This window comes from Physeter macrocephalus, chromosome 7, assembly GCF_002837175.3.
Source record: "Physeter macrocephalus isolate SW-GA chromosome 7, ASM283717v5, whole genome shotgun sequence".
Taxonomy (NCBI): Eukaryota; Metazoa; Chordata; class Mammalia; order Artiodactyla; family Physeteridae; genus Physeter; species Physeter macrocephalus.
Window position 1 is genome coordinate 33,559,386 of NC_041220.1, and position 19,683 is coordinate 33,579,068.

Here is a 19,683-nt window from a genome sequence, read left to right on the forward strand (position 1 = left end):
CGCGCGCCCGGAACCTGTGCTCCGCAACGGGAGAGGCCACAACAGTGAGAGGCCCGCGTACCACAAAAAAAAAAAAAAAAAAAAAAAGAATAACCTGTAATGAATCCTGGGAAAAACCTGGATTCATTCAAAAAAAAAGCTAGCTTGAACCATTCACCTGTCTGGGTAGCAGAAGTAGATCCTGTTTTTGCCTCTTAGCTCTAAATAGCAGTATATGTGTTGACAGAATGATATTTACACTGGCTTTGAAAAGGTCAAAAACCAGATATTGTGCCTTTGGAAGTGAGATTATTTGGGGGAAGACAGGAGGGTGTTGGGAGTTGGGTGGGGAGAGTACAAAAGCAAATATATGTAACAAAGAGGAAAGCCTGGGCAAGGATACTTAGAAGGTAGAGGGAGGAGCTTAGCTGGGTGTAGGAGTAAACTGGATAATGAAAGGATCTAACACTTAGGTGTATTTCTTTGGAGGAAATGACAGCGGATACTAGAGGTAGCACAGTAAGAACCACAAGTGGAAAATGGGTTTGAGAAGAGGTGAAGACAACATGATGTGAAATGTGCATGACAGTCCTGAGGAGATGCTGTCAGTGGAATTCATCGTTTTGAATTTTGGATGTGTTCTCAGAACAGTGAGACAAATAGCAGGTAGACAGAGGCAATTACAGATATTCTGAGCTGTTGAGAGAATTCTATATTTGAATGTCGTGTTTCAGGGCTAAGGGCTGTCTATATGAGAAAAGAGGAGCAGTTAGAGTAGCCTTGGAATGCTGTTCTTTCTAATGTAATACCAGAATGTCTGAGTCATGCAGAATTGAGGTGGTGAGTGAGGAATGTTTCTCTGTGGCTTCCCTGGCTTTGTGTGGGACCAGTGGGAAACCATTTTCAAAAGTTGTGTTGAATTAAAATTTAGCCTCAAGACTGTTTTGGGATGTTCTGAGTAAATAACACAAAAAAGAGACTTAAAAACAACTTCTTACAGTCAGATAATCAAACCAGCTGCCTAATGCTGTCATTCTGAAATTTTTTCATTCTGCACATACCTTTTCATAAATTTACGGATTTTAAAATCATGACCTGTCTCTACCTTGTTTTGTGAATTTAGTCTTTTTATTTATTCAGTCCTTTTGGTCTCTTCTCATGTTCCCTGACCCTTATAATTTCATTCTAGCTTATTCTGGGTCTTTTCTTGCTTTCTATGTCTCTTCCAGTTGACCAGAAGGGCTTTGAATACATGTATGAAATTTATATTTTGTCATGTTTTTCTATTTCATATTCAGCATCATTCCTGAAATACCCTGCCTTTTCTTTAAGGGGACAGGCTGCATTGAGTTGATGTACTCAGAGAAGAGTCTCTAATGACTAGTCCAGACCAGAGGTTTGCAAAGTGTGGTCGCCAGGTGAGAAGCAGCAGCCTCACCTGGACACTTGTTAGAAATGTGAATTCCTGGGCTGAATCAGAAACTCTGAGAGTAGAGCTCAAAAATTTGTATTTAACAAGCCCTCTGGATGATTCTGATGCGTTTTAGAGTTTGAGAACTGCTCTAGATGCTCTCGTTAGCTGTGTGCTGTTGTCCAAGCCATTCATTTTCTTTAGCCCTTGGTCTCCTGCTCAGGCAGATCAGGGCTTCCCAAATGTTGGTGTGTACGTGAATTGTCTGGTAAGCTTGTTTAAAAAATTTCAGAAAGTGGTACATTTTCGCTAACCTCGTACCCTGAGATTCTGACTCAGTGGTCTTGGATGACTCAGTTATCTGCTTTTCAGCAAGATTTCCAGAATAGTTCCCATATCTACGATCTGGACCAATGGCTATCTCTGTTTCCTCTAAGCCCCAAAGTGATGTGATTTAAAGTGGCTTTTTTGTGTTCAGTAACTGAAAGCTTCGGGGCCAGAACTTTATTTTCAAAATGCAGTTTGCATTATTTTTCAGTGAAGCCATTATGTTCTGCTTTCTTTCCTTGAAAAATGTGATTCTTTCTTGGCTACTCAGATTACTGTATGAGATTTTTCGCAGGCTTATCCTCATTGGTAAGGCAGTCTGCTCACTGGAAGAGCTCTCTGTGTCTTATAAACTTGAGATTTCACTATATGGTTCTTCTAGGTAATTTATTAAAAAAAATTAGTAAACTGTAAATGCTGGTTCTTAGGGAATACTATGTTTTATTGAGATCTTTTTGTCCCTACCCTTGATTTCCAGTCTCTAAGCTGATTCCTTGTGCACTATGGTATGTCGCCCTTATCTCACTGTCATTCATGTTTTTGTTTCTTTAGTTTTTATGGTACAGCTTTATTAGAATTATTTTTTGTGAGTCTTCCCCTTGTATCTGTGACTGCTCCTTCCCAGTCTGTTTCCCTCTGTCTATCCTTTGAATGTCGGTGTTCCCTAGGAACTGCCCGAGTTCTTTTCTCCACATCTCACTATGCACTGTCCCCTTGGGGCCTGCTTCTTCTTGTCTGCCAGGTCCTTGCTCAGATGTCTCCTTAGCACCACCCTTTATAAAGTAGCATCTGACACTCACAACTCTCCCCTCTGAGCTGTAGCCCCATGTCATCGGCTGCCTCCTGGATGTCCTGCAGGCAGATTAGGTTAACATATCCGAGCTTGAACTCATCATTCTTCTCCCCTGGAATCTGCACTTCCTCTCGTGTTCTTCATCTTGGCGAATGGCATCACCATCACCCTTTACATGGCTAATACTTATCCAGCATCTTCTACGTGCCAGGTCCTGTTCTGAAAACTTCCGTGTAACTCCTCACAAAATCCTTTGAGATAGATTTTACTGTTATTCCCCCTCTGCAGATGCAGAAACTGAAGCACATGGAGTTTAAGTAACTTTCCCAAGGTCACAAAACCATTATCTGGTAGAGATGGAATCCCAGAGTGAGGAATCTTAATCACTGTGCTCTGCTGCCTTCCTTTCTCAGTAGCCCAAGCTAGACATCTAGGATTACCCTTCCACTTGTCCTGGACGTCTGCTCAGTCCTCTCCAGTCCACCTACTTAGTCTCTCTTCGAAGCACACTTCCATTTCTCTGCATTCCATCATAAGTATTCTAGTTTGGACCTCCTTCATCGTTTGCCCCCGCTGTTATAATGGTGTCCTCTTTCCATCCATTTCTTTATATTACTGCCAGAGTGTTATTCTTCCTAGCAGTAAATCTCATCATGACACTTGCCTGCATCTGCCAGACTCACCCTCCTCGACTGGTCATCCAGTGTTGGGCAAACCCCCTATTATCTACTTCATTGTTGAGCAAGCCCCACCAATTTGGAGGAACAGGACAATTCCACCATTTGAAGAATCTCACCATAAGGAAGAGAGCTGGGAAGAGTCTTTGCCTCTTTTTGTCCTTAATTTCTATTTATTTTAATAAAAGAACAATACAAAAAAGTCCAGAGTCTAGTCTGGCCAGAGAGGGAGGGCATCTGTAATTTTGGGGCCCCTAAGAAGAGTGCTTTCCCACTCTAGTTCTGTGCTCCAGCCGTAGTAAACTACTTGCGCTCCCTGTAATATGTCACGTTCTCTCTGCTTCCTCTGGGCCTTTGCATATGCTCTTCCCTCTTCCTGGACTACTCTTCCCTCACTGCCCCATTTGCCTGGCTAACACTTTCATCTCCATATTCAGGACTCAGCTTAGATTTCATTTCACCTGGAAAGCCTTGTCTGATCCATTTGCCTTCCAACCAACAGGTTGGGTTAAATGCTTCTTCTTATATGATGTCATAGCATGCCATTCTTTCCCTACCATATGACTCACCAAACTTTGTTTTAATTGTCTGCTTCGGTTGCTTCTTTTTTTTTTTTTTTTTTTTTTTTTCGGTACGCGGGCCTCTCACTGTTGTGGCCTCTCCCACCGCGGAGCACAGGCTCCGGACGCGCAGGCTCAGCGGCCATGGCTCACGGGCCCAGCCACTCCGCGGCATGTGGGATCCTCCCGGACCGGGGCACGAACCCGTGTCCCCTGCATCGGCAGGCGGACTCCCAACCACTGCGCCACCAGGGAAGCCCCCGGTTGCTTTTTTTTGAGTGGTAGCTAGAAGCTGCTACACAGCTTAGGATGATTTCCTCTTAAGTGGTCACAGACAGTTTTAGTAAGTAATTTGGAGAACAGCATGTCAGCACTTAAAAAAATGTATATATATAAAATGTGGATTTGAAAGGAGTCTTACCGCTTTTTGTTTCTAGCCACTTTACATAAAATTAGCAACTTTTTTGGATGTTATAGATTTAATTACAGGCATCTAAAAAATCTAAATAATTACTTTCATGAATCATTATTGAAATACATTTTCAAGGTATTTGCACTTGTTGATTTAAGAGTATACCTTCTTAAAGGCTCATTGAGATGTACCCTAGAATCTGCTGGTGGGAGTGTAAATTGCTAGAACATTGGCAATGATATGAAGAAATCTAAAATCTAAATTTTATAAATTAGATTTTTTTGAGAATTTAATGACTTGGGAAAATGCTCAGGATGTAAAATTAAATGGAAGGAGCAGGAATCAAGATTTAATTTCAAGCCATTAAATTCTTAAAAAATAATCCAATTTTAATAGTTGTCCTTCATTCCATTATAGGGATGTCCCATATGTATTTAATCCTTCTCTTATTATTGAACACTTTGCTTGTACCAGTTTTTCAGTCTTAGAAATAATCTTCAATGAAAGACTCAGTACATTTTTACATAACTTTGTTTAGATTTCTGTTTTTATTTTATTTTACTTTTATTTATTTATTTTCTGGCCATGCCACGTAGCATGTGAGATCTTAGTTCCCCGACCAGGGATCGAACCCACGCCCCCTATAATGGAAGTGCGGATTCTTAACCACTGGACCACCAGGGAAGTCCCTAGATTTCTGGGTTTTTATGATAGATATGTAAAAGAATGAGCGGAAGACATTAAAAATATAGATCTCTTATTTGTTGAAATCTTTTGCCAACTGTGTGTATAAACACACATATATTATGCTTCCAACTTAGTAAGATTTATGAAATTATTAGAAAGTATAGAAAAAAGACTAGGAAGAAATATATTAAAGCTTTAAAAATAGTTTATCCCGTGGTGGTGCTTTGAGTGATTTTTACTACCTTTATATTTTCTCTCTATATATATTGTCGGCTATATATTGCAATGGTTCTATATACTGCAATGGCTATATATTGTTTTTATGATTTGAAAATAAATTAATTTGAAAATAAAAAAAATGCCTTCTGGGAATTCCCCTGTGATCCAGTGGTCAGGATTCCACGCTTTCACTGCTGATGGCACGGATTCGATCCCTGGTCGGGGAACTAAGATCCTGAAAAGTGTGCAGTGTGGCCAAAAAAAAAGGAATATGGTAAGCTTCTGCTTTTCTAGTTAGAGTGTCAGCATCAAAGGAGAATTTAAAAAAATATTTGTTTTGGCCACACCGCTCAGCTTGTTGGATGTTAGTTCCCTGACCAGGAATTGAACCCATGCCTCCTGCAGTGAAAGCACCAAGTTCTAACCATTGGACTGCCAGGGAGCTCCCAAAGGAGACATTTTAATGTTGATGTTTTATCTAAGAAGAATAAGCACATGGCAGATATATCCTATGAGGTTAGACATGTTTTACTGCATTTGTTCAGAGATATTTTCTCCATTTTTCCTAGTAACGTAGACCTTGCCTAATGGAATCTCGTAAATTGAAATATACAAGGTTTTGGGTCTTTTTTTTTTTTTTTTTTTCTTCTTCTCAGTGGTATTTGTTGTAACTGTTAAAAACAAGAGTACCACATAGCTTAAATTCTCACATTCAGTAGCTGGATTGTAGTATAACCTTTAGATAGTCCTAGGGTCATTTTTAGCATGTCATCATTTCCAGGGTAATCCTGTTAATATATGAGTACATATTTGTTTCTAGAGGCAAAAGCTGAGAGGATTGTGGCACATGGGGGTTCATGTAACTGACCCTTAAGCAAGATAAGGTGTTCCAGTGACCTACTTCATATTCATAGACTCTGTATCCTGGGATAGATTAATTTTAGAGATGAATTCCAGAATGTTAGATGAAGAGAGAGAGTATGAAAAAACATGTTAAACAGAAACCCAAGTAGTGTCAGTTAAAAAACACCAACAAAAGCAAACTCCTAAATCAACGCTATGTAGTTGGGGATTTGAAGACCAAGGGATGGAAATGCAGGGTTTTTTTGGGCTGTGTTTAGAGGGGAAAGGGCAGTTTGCGGGAGCATTTTGAGCAGTTTTCCCCAGGCTATTGTGCAGTAGCTTACTTTTCTAACGTAAAAACGTATGTGGCCTGCCACAAGACTCTGCCTCTAATTCTGTTCTTCCTCCTTTGAGAAAATAGTATTGACAGAAAGTTACCAAGACCCAAATCATAGTTTAAGTAAATCTGTATTTTGTTGAATATAATACTATATGTATACTGTCTATCTCTACTTGGAAAGTGGTATTTAGTCAGAGGTAGAGCTTGGCAACCAATGACCAAATCTGGCCTGCTGCATTTTTTTATGATCCACCAGCTAAGAATAGTCTATACATTTTTAAATGGTTGAAAAAAGACAAAGAAGAATATGTATATGTATTCTTCGAAGCCGAAAATATTTACTGTCTGGCCCTTTACAGAAAAAGTTTGCTAACCCTTGGTCTAAAGCAGTGGTGTCAGTGTCTCAGGACATTTTTGATTGTCACAACCTGGGGGCGGGAGGGGGTGGAGGGGCTTGGAGGTGCTACTGGCAATCAGTAGGTAGAGGCCAGAGATGCTGCTATAACCATCCTCAGAGGCACAGAGTGGCCTCTCAAGACAAAGATTTAACTGATCCAAGATGTTGACAAAGACCCTTTCCTTCCCAAACTTTAGTTGGGCACCTCCAAGCCTTCTTGTTTAGGCCTCACTCAGCCCGCCCTGGCCCCCATCCTGTCTTTGGCCTGCCTAGCCCAGTTTTAGCAAGACTTCTGCTGAGTCAGTATAGTGAACCCCAGTACCGCTAGCTTTCCATACCAGATCACCCTTGTTATCTGATCAAATTCCTTATCCCCCACCCTTGATGTCTGATCACCCTGGCCTGTGTTCAGCAAGACTCCTGTTAGGTCAGTTTGGTAAGAATCCCCCTACCCTTGATGTCTTATCTTAGTAATTTTCCATCTCCTGACCCCCTCACTCTGATTGTTAGTATAAGTTCCCAGCTGTCTTTGCAGTGTTTAGAGTTGAACCTGATCACTCTCCCCTGTTGCAACAGTCGACAGCCATTGCGATAATCCTGAATAAAATCTTCCTTACCGGTTTAGCAAGTGTCAGAATATTTTTCTTTAACAATATCAGTAGTGTAGAGGTTGAGAAACCCTGAGCTAAGATAATATTTGGTAACATTTGGTACGTGTATGAATTCAGGGACCACCTCTGCAAATGACTCTGCAGCAGTCCCCTTCCCCTTGTGTTTGGTACTGGCTCTGTTCCCTGGGTATCCTTAAGAGTGAAATAAGATTGACTCTGTATAAGGGTTTTCATTATCAACCTCCCTTTCTCCCTAATATTTTTTAAATTGAATTATAATTGACATGCGATATTAGTTTCAGGTGTACAACATAGTGATTCGATACTTTTATACATTACGGAATGGTCACCAGGATAAGTCTGGTTACCATCTGTCACATACAGAGTTATTACAATATCATTGACTATATTCCCTGTGCTGTACCTTACATTCCTGTGACTCCCCAATATTTTTCTATCTCTTAGAAGCTTCATTAAAATATGAAACCTTGCAATCTTCGAAGTAAGAAGCTAAAAGGCAAATGTATGAATTTGTTAAAACAGTTCAGGCCACACTGTAACTGCTCTCCAAGCCATAGCTATTAATAATAGTGTTTATTTTTCTTGGAGTTAATGACCTAATCTAGCCAAATATATTTTTAGGGAATTCAAAGAAATATGTTCAGACATTTCCAGAAAGAAAAGTCTAATTCTTTGAAATACCTTAACTCAGAGAAGGATAAATGAAATAGCTGGCAGTGTTAAATTATATATTTTTCAAATAGGTTACCCACCATAGCCACACTAGCATATCCCTTTATGTTTAAGGTATTTTTAGCTGACAAAAGTCGACGAGGCACTGAAAAGGACCGCTGCTGCCTGGGTACCTATCAGGGATGTTGGTTAAAATGGCACTTGGTTAAATGTTTCACTGTGGAAATAATTTGCTGAGGAGCCTGAGAATGAAGCTCCCTATGGGGTGTAGTTTTGGAGAGGACAGCCAAATACATGGAGTTTGAATTTTGGTGGTACTAGCAGTACTAAAGGCAATATAAACACCCAAATTTAGGTTAGTTGGCAGAATAATTTGGCCATTTATTTGGCCAAATAAGGGGGCAGTTTTCCTTCATTTTGTTCAATAGATATGAGTTCAGGAGATTAGACATTTTTATAAGTATAGTTATGCTATTTAGATGTACAGAAACATTTCCAAATGAAATTTGCTTTACTAAAATGTCAAAGGAAATTCCTGAAGCTTTATCTTCGTATTTTATTGGCACTAACCTAAATTTTTTATATGTGTGTTTCCGATCAAGTCACCTGTGTTAATGTGTGTGTACACATATATAAAAGAATGTAATTATGGCATAGAAAACACATTTAGGAAAGAGATTATGGATTTCTTTTTCCAAATAAAAGTATAGCTCCTTTCTCTGAAAATAGTTTTCTTTAAGCATACCAGAAAATCTGAGCAGCATTCTGCCAGTAGCTTTTTTAAGGGATGAAACAGATGCTCCATTGATCCCTGGTTATTTATGTGGCTGGTTTTCTACACGAAGGGAAAAAAGTTTGATTAATTACCATTAACTGTGACATATCCTGTGGGTAATGAATTTTGTGTGTGTGTGTGTGTCTATTTTGTCCCCTTTTCGAATAAATTGGTGGCTGTGTAATAGGTTCCGGTAAAGCAGTCTGCCAGAACACTTAGTGGAAAATAAATGCAGCCTCTGCAGAAACATAGGATGGCAGTGTTGTCATGTACTTAGGTGGTGCCTGAGAGATGTGGTGTCCTGCCACTTTCTGCAGGATCTGAATCCTCAAGTCATTTTCTTGGGAGCGTGTGTCGGTCCTGGTGGTGTCTGTGCATCCTAGAGGTGACTACTTAGACTTGGAGCTACAGTCTGTTGCCATGAATACCAGTGGGAATTTGAAGCCCATCCAAGATTAAACCTGTGGCTTTGATTTCAGTAACTCCCACTCTTGACTCTTGTCGCTCAGGGTATCATTGCTGTGATTCATTAAATTAGTGCTTCCTAGTTTGGAGTGACAATGTAATTTGATGTGCTTCTGCACATTTTTTTCTTATTTGATTTCTTCAGTACTATACAGTAGGTAGGCAGGTGTCAATTATGATAAAGTAAGTTTTAGTGACTTGTCCAAGGCCACTAAATAGTATGTGACAACCTGAAGCTCAAACCCAGGCCTTTTGTACCACATGCTTTTTTATACATTGTTGGATTTGATTTCCGAATATTTTGTTTAGGATTTTTGTGTCTATGTTCATGAGAGATGTTGGGCTATAGCTTTCCTTTCTTACAGTGTCTTTGTCTGGTTTTAATATTAGGGTAATGCTGGCCTCATAGAACAAGTTAGGAAATATTCTCTCTGCTTCTGTCTTCTGGAAGAGAGTATAGAGAGGTGGTATAATTTCCTCCTTAAATGTTTGGTAGAATCTACCAGTGAACCCATCTGGGCCTGGTGTTTGTGTTTTGGAAGGTACTTAATTATTGATTCAATTTCTTTAATGGATATAGGCCATTGATCTATTTTTCCTTGTATGAGTTTTGGTAGATTGTGTCTTTCAAGATATTGGTCCCTTCTACCTAGGTTATCAAATCTGTGGGCCTAGAGTTCTCCGTAATATTCCTTTATTATCCTTTTAATGTCCATGGGATCAGTAGTGATGGCCCCTTTTTCATTTCTAATATTAATAATTTGTGTCTTCTGTCTTTTTTTCTTAATCTGGCTAAGAGTTCCTCAATTTTAGAGATATTTTCAAAGACAGCTTTTGGTTTCATTGATTTTTGTCTATTGATTTTTTGTTTTCAATTTCATTGATTTTTACTCTAATTTTTATTATTTTTTCCTTCTACTTACTTTGGATTTAAGTTGCTCTTCTTTTTCTAGTTTCCTAAGGTAGAAGCTTGTATTACTGATTTTAGATCTTTCTTCTTTTCTAATATGTGCATTCAATGCTGTAAATTTTTCTCTAAGCACTGCTTTCTCTGCATCTCACAAATTTTGTTAAGTTCTATTTTTATTTTCATTTGGTAGTTTAAAGTTTCTCTTGAGATTTCTTCTTTGACTCATGTGTTACTTAGAAGTGTTTAATCTATCATATTCTTTTTTGTTCATAAGCACTGTTGTACATTTTTCAAGGTACTACTAGAGAGGATTGTGCCTACTGATAAAAACTGTATACATTGGGCTTCTAATGGTGAAGGAAGGTGAAAGGGGAGAAAGGAAGGAAGCACTGACCGTTGAGTTATTCTTTCATTTTCATTCTTTGGTTAACTTTGCTTATTTTCAAAATGGATTTGAAGCTGACAATAAAACATATATACACACACACACACACACATATATATATATATATATATATATATGAACCATTATTACAAGGATAAAAATATATGATAGAATGGAGGAAACTGTTGCACCAGAAATTAGTCCTCTCAAGTATTAGTAATTTTCCCTGGTCTAAGAAAGAAACTGGACAGTAGATAACTTTAAATTAAGGTTTTTTATAAGTGCCATAATTTCAAATCATTGATTGAAAACTGAGCTGATAATTTTGTAATGAAAGGTAAAGAATTTATCTTAAATATTATTACCTGAATGGTGGGTCACCTCATCACTGCACAGAGGTGGATGGCAGTTATATTTGTAGGCAGCTTGCTTATTTTCCATACAGATGGGTAACGTGACACATATTTTTATTTTCCTGTTATTTATATTCCATCTTGTCCTAAAAAAAGATTGAGTGGTTAATAGAAATACAAGGAAAAAAAAGAAAGATAAAATTGTGAAGGTGAAAATAAAGGAGTGCAATAAGTTAAAGGCTGCAGACATGTGTTAACAAGATCTGCCTGCCCCTGTTATTGAATGTGGACCATAAATTTGCATCTGAGCTTCAGGCTCAAATTAAGGGGAGCCACAAGTTGAAACATCACACTGATCTAAGAGCAGGTCTCCTGGGGGAGGCTGAGCCTCCATGAAGCTGGAGTTGGGGTCTGGGTTCATGGTGTTTGCAGACCTCAGCTGCAGGGGTTTTAAGACCTTTACTGAAGTCTTCTGCCATCAGTGTGACTTCGTTTTGTTTACTTTTTCTTATTTCTCTCTTCTTCTCCCAGCTCAAGTACTTGAGAAGGTCCAAAGACTTGCTGCCCACTCTGGAGATTTGGGAAAAGGTGGTGTGAATGGAACAGTTTCCCCTAAACAACTCAGTGCAATCATTTCAAGTTATGCAGTATCTTTAAGGTTTAAAAAGATACTGTTTATCCAGGAACGTTTTTAGGAAGTGAGGCCTGAGAAGAATTACTCCTATGGGTCCTTGTGAAGTGGGCACTGGGTGACAGGGAAATCAGCATGCTTTCAACAACAGCCTTGTGATAGCTACAGTAATAGTTTTCATTTGGCTGATACTTGTAATGCCGCTCAGTTCAAGCCAAGTACATGATGCCAAGTACATGATGCCAAGTACTAAGAATACAATTTAGTAGAAGTGATTCTTCCAGGAGATAGCGCAGTGAAGTTGAAGTATGAAGCTCTGAGACTTAGGGTTGATTTAGAGGCATAATTTAAGCCACAGAAGTTATTTTCTTTTTTAAATTGAGGTGAAATTCACGCAACATGCAGTTAACCATTTTAAAATGTACAATTCAGTGGCATTTAGAATATTTACAATGTGGGCAATTACCATCTCTTTATAGTTTCAAAAAATTTTTTATCACTCCAGAAAACCTCATACCCATTAAGTAATCACTCCCCATTCCCCTCTTCTCCCCGTCCACTTGCAACCATAAATCTGCTTTCTGTTGTGGATTTGCCTCTTCTGCCTATTTCACATAAAAACCATACAAAAAGTAACTTTTTGTGTCTTGCTTCTTTTACTTAGCAAAATGTTTTTGAAGTGCATTCAAATTATCAGCACTTCATTCCTTCTCATGGTTGAATAATCATCCATTGTATGTACATATCACAATTTGTTCATCCTTTCATCTGTTGATAGTCATTTAGATTGTTTATAGCTTTTGGCTATTGGGAATCATGCTGCTATAAAGATCTGTGAACAAGTATTTATTTGTTTTCAGTTCTTTTGGGTATATACCTAATAGTGAAATTGCTGGGTTATATGGTAATTCCATGTATAACTTTTTGAGGAACCACAAGGTTTTTTCACAGTGGCTATATCATTTAACATTTCCAGTGGAATATATGAGGATTCCTATTTCTCCAGATCTTATTTTCCTTCTTTTTTTGTAATTTATTTATTTATTTTTATTATAACCATCCTAGTGGGTAGAGTGTGGTATCTCACTGTGGTTTCCATTCGTATTTCCTTGATAACCAATGATGTTGGACATCTTTTCCACATGCTTGTTAGCCAATTGAATACCTACTTTGAAGAAATGTCTATTCAACATTCTTTGCCCATTTTACAAAATTGGGTTGTTTATTTTGTTGTTGAAGTGTAAGTGTTCTTTATATTTTCTGAATATGAAACCCTTATCAGAATGTTCAGTTCTCAAAAAAAAAAAGTTACAAAGCATACAAAGAAACAGGAAAGTCTGACCCATTGATAAAGAAGAAACTGGTAGGAGCCATCCGTGAGGAAGCCCAGACATTAGACTTAGTAGACAAAGACTGTACATTAACTGCCTTAAATATGCTTAAAGAGCTAAAGGAAACCATGAATAAACAACAAAAGGTAATCAGGAGAATAGTGTATGATCAAGTAGGGGATATCAATACAGAGATAGGAATTGTAAAAAGGAACCAAATAGAAATTCTGGAGCTGAAAGTTACAATAGCTGAAATTAAAAACAAGCAAACAAGTATAAAACTAAGGGGCTTCAACAGGAGATTTGAGAAGGCAGAAGAAAGAATCAACAAATGGGAAGATAGGAAAATTGAAATTACCCAGTCTGAGGAGTAGAAAGCAAAAAGAATGAAGAAAAAGGAGCAGAGCCTAAGAGACCTGTAGGATCCATCAAGCTTAGCAATATATGCACTATGGGAGTCCCAGAAGGATAAGAGAGAAAGAAAGGGGCAGGAAGATTATTTGAAAAAATAAGTCTGTAATTTTTCCAAATTTTATGGAAACCATTAATATACACATCCAAGAAGCCTAAGAGTCTCGAAGTAGGATAAAACCAAAGACATCCACACCTAGATGCATTATAATCAAACTGTTGACAGCCAAAGAGAGAACTTTGTAAGTAGCAAGAGAGAATCAACTTGTCATATACAAGGGCTTCTCAGTAAGATGAACTGCCAATTTTTCATCAAGACCATGGAGGCCAGATGGCAGTGGGATGATATATTTAAAGTGCTGAAAGAAAAGAATTGTCAACCAAGACTTCTATGTTTGGCAAAACTGTCCTTCAAAAATGAAGGGGAAATTAAGACATTTTCAGATAAATGAAAGCTAAAAGAGTTCATTGCTAAGACCTGCCTTGCAACAAATGCTAAAGAGAGTCCTTCAGGCTGAAACAAAAGGACACTATACAGTAACTCAAAGCCATATGAAGAAATAAAGATCACTGGTAAAGGTAACTATAGATAAATATAAAACCAGTATCATTGTAATTTTGGTTTGTAATTCCTCTGTCTTTCCTATATGATTTAAAAGATAAATGTCGGGGCTTCCCTGGTGGCGCAGTGGTTGAGAGTCTGCCTGCCGACGCAGGGGACACGGGTTCATGCCCCGGTCCGGGAAGATCCCACATGCCGCGGAGCGGCTAGGCCCGTGAGCCATGGCTGCTGAGCCTGCGCGTCCAGAGCCTGTGCTCCGCAACCGGAGAGGCCACAACAGTGAGAGGCCCGCGTATCGCCAAAAAAAAAGGTTTAAATGTAAGCGTAAGCTTAAAAAAAAAGAAAGTTCCCAAGAACCTCTGGTAAATAGTTATTTGAAGTATTAAAAAGTACTATAATAATAAGTATTAAAAAATACTATAAAAGATAAATGTCTAAAACAATAATTATAAATCTATGTTAATGGGCACACGATGTATAAAATGTAATGTGTGACAAAAACAACGTAAAATGGGGGTACAGAGCTAGATAGGAACAGATTTAATGCATGCTGTTGAAGGTAAGTTGGTATCATTTCAAACTAGTTTGTTATAAACTTTGGATATTAACTGTAATCCCCATGGCAACCACTAAGAAAATCAATTTAATATACCACATTAATAGAACAAAGGGTCAAAAATCCACATGATCATCTCAATAGATGCTGAAAGAACATTTGATAAAATTCAACACCCTTCATCGCAAAAAGACTCAGAAGACGAGGAGTAGAACGGAGCTTCCTTAACATGACAAAAGGCATTTATAACATGACTAACATCCATACTCAGTGGTAAAAGACTGCAAGCTTTCTCTCCAAGATCAGGAACAAAACAAGGATGTCCGCTTTCACCATCACTATTCAACATTGTACTGAAAGTCCTATCCAGAGCAATTAGGCTAGGAAGAGAACTGAAAGGTATCTAAATTGGAAAGGAAGAAGTAAAACTATATCTATTTGCAGATGACATAATTCTGTATGTTAAAAATCCCAAAGAATGCATACACACAAAAACTAGTAGAGCTAATTAAACAAATTCAGCAAAGTTGCAGGGTACAAGATCAAAGCACAAAAAATCAGCTGTGTTTCTATATACTAGTAATGAACAATCCTAAAAGAAAATTAAGAAAGCATCCAGAGAAATAAAATATCTAGGAGTACATTTAAGGATGTGAAAGACTTATACACTGAAAACTACAAAATACTGCTGAATGAAATTAAACAAGACCTAAGTAAATGGATAGACATCTGTGTTCATTGATTGGAAGACTTAATATGGTTAAAATGGTTATTTCCCAAAGTGATCTACAGATTCAATGCAATACCTATTCAATTTCTAGTGGCTTCCCTACCCCCCACCCCAGAAATGGAAAAGCCAATCCTCAATTTCATGTAGAATTGCAAGAGGCCCTGATTAGTTAAAACAATTTTGGAAAAGAAGAACAAAGTCTGAGGACTTATACGTTCTGATTTTAAAAGTTACTACAGGGCTTCCCTGGTGGCGCAGTGATTGAGAGTCCGCCTGCTGATGCAGGGGACACGGGTTCGTGCCCCGGTCTGGGAAGATCCCACATGCAGCGGAGCAGCTGGGCCCGTGAGCCATGGCTGCTGAGCCTACGCGTCCGGAGCCTGTGCTCTGCCACGGGAGAGGCCACAACGGTGAGAGGCCCGCGTACCGCTAAAAAAAAAAAAAAAAAAAAGTTACTACAAAGTAACTACACCTTAGGTGCTGTGTGGTGTGTGGGATCTTCCCGGACCAGGACTCGAACCCGTGTCCCCTGCATAGGCAGGCAGATTCTTAACCACTGCACTGCCAGCGAAGCCTGGTAAAGAGAAGTTTTTGCTGTATCTTTTACTCTGAAGGCAGAACACTCCAACACTAAATCAGTTTAACTGCAAGGCATTTTGTTGTATTTCTATGATAGACTCTTTTTTTTTATCATAATAGATATTTCTATGATAGATTTCAGGACTAGCTGACTTTGGCAGCTCTGCAGTGTCATCAGTAAGCCCTCTCTCTTTTTTACCATCTTCAGTGTGTTTGCCTTTAGACTTGCCCCTCTCCAGATTCCAGGGTGGCTGCAGTATTGTCCAGAAGTAGAAAGAGTTCCAGCCATTCTTCCTTCTTCTTTATAGTGGCAGGGAAGCTGAACCTCCAAACCAGAACCTCCAAAGCAGACTCCCCACATGTCTCACTGGCTAGAGATGGGTCACCTGTCTGCCCTTAAACCGGCGTTAGCAACGGGCGTGGGATCATCATCACTGGCTTAGAATTTAACTCATCAGACCTTGACCCTGAGGGAGTGTTAGCCCTGAGACACATAGAGCCAGGGGAGATACCCAAACAAAATAAAGTTCTGCCAACAAAAAACACGATGGGCAAAGTGGCTGTTGGAAAGGTAACCAGTAGTTATAGAGGACAGCAAATCCTTCATGTAATCTTCCTTGAATATTATTTCCTAAAACTAAGCTTTTGATAAGAGCCAAGCATCAGAGAATTCAAGGTTATTCTCTTTGTGATTATCCAGAGTTCAGCTGTTCAAAATTATTGATCGAGAATATATCCAGCATGTCATCTGAGTGAGTGGCAGATTGCTCTCCCTTTCTCAAAATTTGTAAAAAGTCTGGGAATCACACCTGAATAGATGGCCACCGCATCTTTGCATGAAAGAGGTCAGTGGTAGACTCTACTAGCTAACGATATGGCTGCCCTGGATGTTTTTCTTTCATTTTGGTAATAACAGTCCCTTCCATTTGGAGACTTCTTTCCCATTTCATGTGATTTTGATAAGGACAATAATTATGTTGATCTATAACCTCCCTATTCCCTACTTCCTATTCCTAGCCACAGAAGTAAGCATGTGATTGAGGCCTAGTTAGAGATCCTTGTCTCCTAGGCTGCCCCATCTTCTAGGCTACAGTGATGTGTTCAGGGGAAGGCATAGATATAATCAGACAAATGAGGACTTTTATGATACAGCTGATGGGCAAGACATTCATGTTTTTGAGATATAAGTGCAGGACAGATGATAGCCTGGAGTTTATTTCCTGGGTCACCTGGAAGACACACATGGGGTAGAGAGAGGGAGGCAAAGAGACACAGATAAGCAGAGACTCAGGAAGGTGGGTGGTGGGCGAGAGCAAATGAGTTTCCTGACAGTATTGAGTCTTGACTCCAGTTTTCTTCTTAGTGCTATCCATCTAAATGAGCTAATATATTTTTTGTTTTGCCTAAGCAGATTTGAGTCGGGTTTCTGTCACCTGTAACTTCAAACATACTGATTAATAATAATATACTGTTTGAGGAAGTATCTAAGGATAGAGCCATGCTTTTTAACAAATGTTCACTTTAATACATTGCTCAATGAACCACTGAGGCCCCAGTGTTCCACGCTGAAGGGCACACTCACGTTAAATCTAACCCAGCTTTGGAAAAGATTACTAATTGCCAATCATGACCATAGTGGGGGAAAAAAAAATCTCACTTTGGAAATGGCCACTGGCCAATTTTATTTATTTTTATTTTTTTAACATCTTTATTGGAGTATAATTGCTTTACAATGGTGTGTTAGTTTCTGCTGTATAACAAAGTGAATCAGTTATACATATACATATGTTCCCATATGTCTTCCCTCTTGCGTCTCCCTCCCTCCCACGTGTATATGTGTCCATGCCACTCTCTCACTTTGTCCCAGCTTACCCTTCCCCCTCCCTGTGTCCTCAAGTCCATTCTCTAGTAGGTCTGCATCTTTATTCCCGTCTTGTGGCCAATTTTAAATACTGTAGCTCGTTCCTGATAAATGTTTTAGAATAAGTGAGTTGCAAAGATTTTTCCTAAGAGATCTTATTCCAGTTAAATGTGGGAAGATATATACTTTAAAAATATTGGGGGAGAAGCACTGAACTAAACAGAATAGTCTTAGAATAGTTGATCTTGAGTTGCTTTTGGTGAGGCTCTTTTGATATCAGAAGTTGTGTCTTTCATCTGTTCATAGTTTGTAAAAACATAACCGTATGACCAGTATGGAGAATACTTACTTTTAGGTTCTCTAGAGTTGGGATTCATGCACCCAGGGGACATTCTTATTGTTTTGCCTTCAAAGCAAACCTGAATAGAATTCTAATTAGTAAGGACAAGGGATGGGAACTGAATTGACTGGAAATCTGAGGACAAAGGGTATGAGGTTAGGATCTGCCCAAAGGTAGTCCATGTTGTGGGGAAAGTCAGGTGTTGTCACAATAAGACAGTTAGGCCTTTGGAACACAGTGTGTCCTGATACACTTGGGGAGAAGCACTGAACTAAATGGAGCCTGGAAACATTAATGATGGTAGTAGAATCTAGCATTTTTCTATCTGTGGGATTGCAGTAGGCTTCTAACGTTTATTTCCTCCAAGACAAATAAGGGACATGTATAGAGAAACAAAATGGGCACAGTCCAATTTCAGAACAAGGAGTTGAAGGGAATGGAGTAAAACAAATATTTCAGTGTAGCAGTCATTTAAATTCTTTAACTGTATTGAACCCATGGGCTGATTCCATCCTTGTAATAACTGCAGGAGACAGGGAAATGACACAACTCCAGCACTGCCCAGTATGCACCCAGTACAGTGTTTTTTTAGTTGTCCAAGTGTGCTGTGACTGTCAACAAAACTGTGTGTTGTTCAAGGCCATTGACAATAAACTGAGTGGCCACAAAAAAAAATCTTCTTTTGTACTTAATGGTTACCTAGCACTGAATAATTTGGGCTTTCTAAAAATGTAAAACAGTTTAATAAACTTCTGAGCTCTGGACCATCTGCAAACTAATTTCATTTACCAAGAGCTAGATATTGAGAACATGAGTAGTCAAACTTGAAGAAGCTTTCTTAATAAAGTGGGGCAGATTATACTTTACCCGAGAGACTGATAGTCTGCCAAGATTTGGTCAGTGACTTTTATTTAAAGGTGTTTTGCCATATGGCTTTCTCAGAAAGTCAATGATCAGTTCTCAGATTCTAGCACATTTGCATTAATAAATCATGTTCTTGAACTAGGGAAGGTACAACCTGTATTTTGGGGGTAGAATTCGAATGGGGTTATGGGAAATGGGGGAAAAGGACTGACCTGGGCAGTGAATAGGTAGAGAGGGGTGATTTTTTGGACAGGATAGTTAATAAAATATTTACCGTGACTGTAGGGCTCTACTGAGTTTTCTATGACATTGGCCAAGGAAGTATTTCCACTAAATTAAAAAAAGACAAGCCTTAAAAGAGTGCTGAATTTCAGAACATAAAAATATGAAGTCAGTTATGCAATATGGAAGAGATTTAGAACTGTGATAGTTATTTCTTAAATTTATTTACAAACCAACTTTGTTACCTGGGACAGAGGACATATACCTCCACTTCTCTAAAAGAGAAATCAAATATGACATCCATGGCAAAAATGAGACTTTCATAATCTCCAACAGGAAGTACTTGTTTCTAACTGAGATTTCCTATACCGAGGGGAGCACTGCTTAATTCAGTGCCTTGTACCACTGTCTCTGTTTATGCTGTGATAGCTGTATCTCATTTTTAAAAGGAAGGCAGTAAGGAGTGAGATAGAAACTAGAAAATGAGAAGCAAGAAGTTTTTTTAAAAAAATTAAAACACATTAAGTATTATTTTAACCCAAATTCTCCACTTATTGCTCCCTTCTAGTCAATATCTGTATTCTTTAATATTTGATAATTAAGGGGTTATCTAATTATTTTTATTTTCATATCATTATACATTGTTAAATGGCATGGCAGATGATCTTAGATCCATGTTATATTTTGTAGGAAATGTTTTCTTGGACTAGTAAATGAACAGGGGGCATCTGTGATCTTTTTATTATTTATTTTCAAAGC

The 19,683-nt window shown here is 38.6% G+C and overlaps 1 protein-coding gene across 3 annotated transcripts in view; it reads left to right on the forward strand.

The window, feature by feature from the left end:
• Positions 1–19,683, forward strand: part of FHIP1A (FHF complex subunit HOOK interacting protein 1A) — a 286,478-nt gene that overhangs the window by 87,019 nt on the left and 179,776 nt on the right. The window contains exon 1 of one of the 3 annotated variants that reach the window (XM_055085931.1): positions 16,338–16,482. The exons of the other annotated variants lie outside the window; for them this stretch is intronic. The gene's annotated coding sequence lies outside the window, so the exon portion shown is untranslated. Of the gene's footprint in view, positions 1–16,337; positions 16,483–19,683 lie in introns of those variants that run through there. 3 annotated transcript variants of the gene reach the window in all.